The sequence below is a fragment of the Rutidosis leptorrhynchoides genome, chromosome 8, assembly GCF_046630445.1.
Source record: "Rutidosis leptorrhynchoides isolate AG116_Rl617_1_P2 chromosome 8, CSIRO_AGI_Rlap_v1, whole genome shotgun sequence".
In the NCBI taxonomy this organism is placed as follows: Eukaryota; Viridiplantae; Streptophyta; class Magnoliopsida; order Asterales; family Asteraceae; genus Rutidosis; species Rutidosis leptorrhynchoides.
Window position 1 is genome coordinate 18,155,087 of NC_092340.1, and position 6,307 is coordinate 18,161,393.

Genomic DNA, 6,307 nt, shown 5'->3' on the forward strand with positions numbered 1-6,307 from the left:
TGTTCACTCTTCTCTCTCGAAAAGGTATTGTTAATAATTACACTGACAAAAGCATACTTTATGACAAATGACATGCTTTATGGTCAAACTAAATTTGACTTTGGTCAAAGCACAGTACTCAACGAAAATTCTATATATATTCGACCAAACCTATTTAATAATTTAACGGTAGGTAACATACAGACAACTCTTATATTTTGGACTTTTCTCTCTCTCTCTCTAAAGTATAAAGGCTCTCCGTACTTTCTGGTTTCCGACGAGTTAATGGGCGCTCCGGTCACCGGCTTATCGCCGGTGGTTCGATGAATCTTTACCTTCTTATTTTCTTTCCCTTCGTTTCCATCTTTTTCTCCGTTCGAATTGCTCCTGACTTGATTTCTCCTGCGTTGCACCTTCGCTGACGGCTAACACAGGCGGCGAAAGCCCTTATTGGTCTTTTTGTGCTCTGTCGTTCTCCCTTGGTCCGGATATGGTGGTTTTTCAGTCGATGTGGGTATGTTCGTGTGTTTTTAACTCCGGCACAGATTCCCAAGTTGAGGCTTCTATTCCGTTTGCAGGCGGCGAGGTTCGTGATGAACCTCTGCAGCGGTTTCAGGTAACCTTCTTGGTAGCTTTTGTTTCTTTTTTGCGTTGCTCTGTGCTATTTGTCCGAGATTCGGTCGGTGGTTATCAGAGTTTTTCTAATCTTTTATTAAAAATTGGCGAATTTTCGGTGGTCGCTGGGTTTTCCTGGGTGTTTGACGGCCGGCGGCGTCTTCTGTCGTGACTCTAAATCCTAAACCCTTAACCCTAATCTTTTATTAAAAATTTCCCTCTTTCCTTCCGAAGAAGTACAAATCGCAGCATTACTTGGCAGCGGCGTCGTTCGAATCTCTAATTTCACTTTTTATGTCATCATCAAATGAACAACGTTCATAATTAAGATGATCATATTTTCGTAGAATGTGCAAACACTGATCTTACTTCTTTATTTCTTGATCAGGTCAACTAATACAGTTATCGCCTCATATGGAAAAGCTCGTGCCATGCCACAGATTCTGTTAATTACACTGTTGACCCGATAATAGATGTTTTGGGGAAAGTTATCTTTTACTACTAGTTCTTCGTTATCTAGTTCTATTATTATTATGCATTAATTAATTAATTAATAGTGCTCTAATTACAGGATGTTAAAGAAATGGTGCAAGAACTTTAGTATCGGTTGCTGAGTCTTGAAAGGTATAAGTTTTTTCTGGTTCTATTAAATCTACTACAAACTATTTTTTAAATACTTCATTCATTTATATCAACATCAGATGTTGGAATACTTCATAAATGCTTCAATTTATCTACTTCTCTGCTATACGGGGTTTATTTGAATATCTGTACTACATATAGTTATTAACATGCACTATAATATTGAGTATAAAGAATCTGGCTTTAATTTATTTTTTGATATTTATTCATTTTCTATTTATCTGTGTAGCTCTACAATCTGCTGTACATGCAGGTTTGCAGGGAATAAGTGTTGCAAATCATCGTGTCTCTAAAAGAAGAAATATATTAGACAAGGTTTATTGATATGTTCAAAAGATTGTTATATGCAGGATACCACTCATGACTTCCTGATGTAATTCAAGTTAACTTGTCTCTTGTAGGATAGAAGTACCTATGGTGATGTAGCACCAATCGAGGGTCCGCGGCCTTCAATTTCCATTTTGTGTGACTGAACGCGTTATTATCATGGTTATAATCAAAATTGCGTTTTAGATTCATTTACTGTGCATAATGTATATCTTCTGACTTCTAAGATTTTGTTTCAGGGTAATAAAAGGACGTCTTCACCCTTCACATTTTGTTGGTCGTGAAGTCGTTGTAATGACACAATGCTTAAACGGGTGGTTAGTCTCTTTCCCACTATCAATATCTTAGATAGTTTGTTTCCTTTCGTATTCCATTTGTTTCATGAGAAGTGCAATTTTTAGTTATCTAGTCAAGCTAATGAAAAAAAAAATCCTTAAATTAAGATGCTTAAATTTGCGTGGCCCCAAATAATTGCCATCAGTTCATTTGAGACCAATGATAATGGTAATGGGATATATCTTTTATCTTTTGCACATAGGTGTGTTGTAGCCATGCTTTAGTTGTCGAGGTCTGCCTAACAGAGAAAGGCGTTACTCAATGCTATAAGACCGCTCCCAACCATGAAGTCCTTCCTTGGACAGACCGCCACATTAATCTTCTCTTCATTTCCTCACTATTTCCTACCTATCACATACCCATCACACACCACTACCAACCATGACATCTCCTCCCCATCACTTGGCCCCATCTTCTTCGTTAGATCTAGTTTTCAAGATAGCTTTTTAAATAAAAATTAACCATAACTAAATACTAGTAACTAAATACATATATACAACAAAATTAACAAACAACCTACAATTTAATTAAAACAACTCGTGCTCACTTATGTGATGAAAAGAAGCAGGGCGAAGTTGATATGCTATTAGAGGGCAACCCTCAAATCGTTGGTAATGGTCTAATGGGTCTCATATAAAAGAGACGATAATTAACAAAGGAACATTTCCATTTACTATAGTCATACTTGTCCTCAAACTTATCTACATTATAGCAACAACATGGAAACTTATCTATATTCATATGAAACTTGCATATCAACAGAAGTTAGAAGTTGGAAGTTACAGATCATTCACATTATGATCTCACAATTGCATAATACACACACCATTTGAATATAATAATAACTTAATAACAACTAAATTAAAGATCTTAATACTTAAAAGAGCTTGTCAACATATGTATTTTGTTATAACTGATAAATCAAGCTTACATAAATTATCAATAAACCGCATAAACTAAAGCATAAAAAGATACAAATTTATGAAGAATACACAAATATGATCAATTTACGTAATCAATATCACAATTATATGTGTTTTAAAAGAAGATATATGTATGTATGTATATATATATATATATATATATATATATATATATATATATATATATATATTTATAAAGCTTAACCACAAGAAAGATACAATCGTTGAAAAATATACAACTGCTTGATAGAATACGTAATACAAATGGATTTCTACTGTAATTAACTAGTAGTATCTCAAAAAAATGAACGAATACCTAATGAAGACGTGTTGACGTGCATAAGTTAAATTTAAACAAGAAGAGGAGAGAATGATACCTGCCATCATTTAGGAAAAAGATTATGGACCGCTCGTAAAGATTGCATTTTCATTATGCCGATACACAACCATTGCCATTGAGTGGAATTCCAACTGACTAGATATTGATTGTTTAAATTATAACGAAAAATATACCTGTTAACATTTCTGACCCAAAAATATTCATCATGACGCTAAAGGCTAACATACAAAATGCGGTCAATAACCTTGGTAGAAAAACCTCCGAAATGCACGAGTTTACTCCCATTCCATTTAATCATAATCCCTCCAGTTAAATATACCCACTAAGGTATATTGACTTCCAATGGTGTTTTGTTGGTATACCAAAAAAATATCTCACACTAATGTTATGTTCACCCCAAAATATTTCCCCTATGATATCATATTATTATATCTTAAACCAGTAGCACACCCATCACAAAATGTCTACACTATTTGTTCGAGCCGATATTCAATCTGAGTTGAATGAACTCCAACGAAGACCTTGTCAATTAGAGAGTGGAATGTTGAAATCATCAAAAATATTGTCGTACAAAACAATTCCTTCCTCCTCTCTTCTCGTGATGACGGTATTCTTTGGATATTTTTCAATAGATGCATTCTGAATCGGCATCTCTATTCGGGTCAAAACCTACCTTGTTTTGATCGACTACATGTTCATAGATTATTTTATCTATTTGGTGACGATCAGTAATAACCCTAACAACATAATCATCTTGTAATGGGTTTTCCAGAAAATTTTCGTTTAGAGGGATGATGGCTTCTTGCATATTGATTATGTTTCAAAGGATGAGAAAATAGTCGTCTATGTAATGGAAAATTCGTACTTGTTCTCTGAAGAGCATATTGCTATGATGCATATCTAGAACAGTAGCTAATCCACCTGGTTGATATTAAGATTTCGTACATCGGAGAACCGGAAGCTAAAAACTTGATCAATGAAAAAAGTTAAAGTCACCTGACAAAGTGGGTTTTGTATTCAAACGAATGTTGTACCATGTATGAACCGTAAATTATGCCTTACTAAATGGTGTACAAGTTTCGGTTGATAACGTTGACTTGATACAATTCGGAAATATCAATTTTCTTTAAGAGGAAGTAATTCATCTATGGGAAGTCCTTTTTTTGAAAGAGGGATTATCCATGGTTTTATGCAAGGTTGTAAAACTTGCGACTCGGGGAGAACTCGGCCGAAGGTTTTTGAGGAGTTCTCGGCGACTCGGGGAAAACTCGGGGGAGAACTCGGGGTTTGACTAATGTTGACTTTTAATATAAATATATATATATATATTCTGATAATATATAAATAAGAGGGGTTGTTATTGTCATTTAATTAAAGGTTCAAGAGTTCATATCAAGTTTGTTCTTGGTATTAAAGTTTGGTAAAAGTTGAGGGGCTATTATTGTCCTTTTATAAAAGAAAAAAAAATAAAATACTTAAACAATCACTCATGTGCTTACCAGACCAAATCTAAAAACTCACGTTTTCTTCTTTACCCTTTATTACTCGGTATTATATAGTTTATTAAACCCTAAAAAGTTAAAAAAGACAGCCACCACCTTACCTTCTCCGGTCACCGGATTTTACAGGTTTCACCTTTTTTTCTTCCTTTCTTCACTTCCTTTTGATGTTCGTCTTCTCCTTCCTCATCTTTACTCGATTCCGCCAACATCTATAAGTTTTCTGACACTGTTAAATGATGCTTAACCGCCGTTGACCGGCGGTTGCCGGCGGTTGACCGAGTTTTTAGCGAGTTTGGTCCCGATTTATCGTTTGCTTCCTTCTGCCGTTTTCTCGCCGAGAACTCGGCCGACAACACTGGTTTTATGGCTGATGGCGGCGGTTGGCTATAGGTTGTTAGTGGTGTTGGTTACAACTTAAAGGGGTTTTAAGGTTTGATGTGAGAGAAATTGAGCTAGGGAATGAGTTTGATGTGAGAGAAATTTGATATTAAGAAGTATCAATCAAATATATAATATATATAACCATACAAATAAACATTATTTTGATAATACAATATTAGAGGATGCCATTTTTATCTAGTTCTATTTGCTAATGTTGTATATATGGTTGGTGTATATTCCGTCCTCTAATATTGTAACATTATAAATAATGTTTATCCATATTATATTTTATAGTTCATAATATTGTTTTGAATTCACATCATACACAATACCAACAATACCCAATCCCGCATATGCGATGAATTCACATCATAATATCTATTAAATTATATCTATAACTATTATCTATTATAATTCACATCATAATAGATATAATTTAATTTAAGAAAATTAAATTAAATACAATAAACATTAGAGGATGCCATTTTTATCTAGTTCTATTTGCTAATGTTGTATATATGGTTGGTGTATATTCCGTCCTCTAATATTGTAACATTATAAATAATGTTTATCCATATTATATTTTATAGTTCATAATATTGTTTTGAATTCACATCATACACAATACCAACAATACCCAATCCCGCATATGCGATGAATTCACATCATAATATCTATTAAATTATATCTATAACTATTATCTATTATAATTCACATCATAATAGATATAATTTAATTTAAGAAAATTAATATGTTCTTTTTAACCCTCCCTCTCACCCACATAAAAATATATTTCTCATCTCATTATCTCTCAAATCAAATCTAACCCTAAACCCTTTCAAGCGGCCGCCAACACCGCAAATACCCCATCTCCGGTCGTAGTCACCACCTATCCAACCATAGATAATCTCGTTACTCAACCTGTTCTTCCTTCATAAGGACTCCCAGGACTCCCATATATTAATTCCCCGATCTCTCTTAGAGAAACTGATGTTCTCAAATGTATTAACTCACTGTTATAAACTGAAGGTTATATCATTTAATTAGATATACTTTACGTTTCATATATGGGTACATTGTTCGTCCAAATATAAACCGCGAGTATTCACTTTTGTCGGGTGACTGACTTTTTTAGTGATTGGCTTCAGGTTCTCCGAGGTGTGAAATCTCAGACGTCGACCACTGCATTACCTAATGTTTTAGAATACGTATCATAGAAATATGCTTTTCGCGGAACGAGTATGAATTACCCAATCGTACAT

The 6,307-nt window shown here is 34.1% G+C and overlaps 1 long non-coding RNA gene across 1 annotated transcript; it reads left to right on the plus strand.

Moving 5' to 3' along the window:
* The first annotated feature begins 1,205 nt into the window (after window positions 1-1,205).
* Window positions 1,206-1,797, plus strand: LOC139865056 (uncharacterized). Its single transcript, XR_011764589.1, has 3 exons — window positions 1,206-1,218; window positions 1,490-1,551; window positions 1,638-1,797. It is a non-coding gene; the product is annotated as an uncharacterized lncRNA (long non-coding RNA).
* Window positions 1,798-6,307: the final 4,510 nt, after the last annotated feature.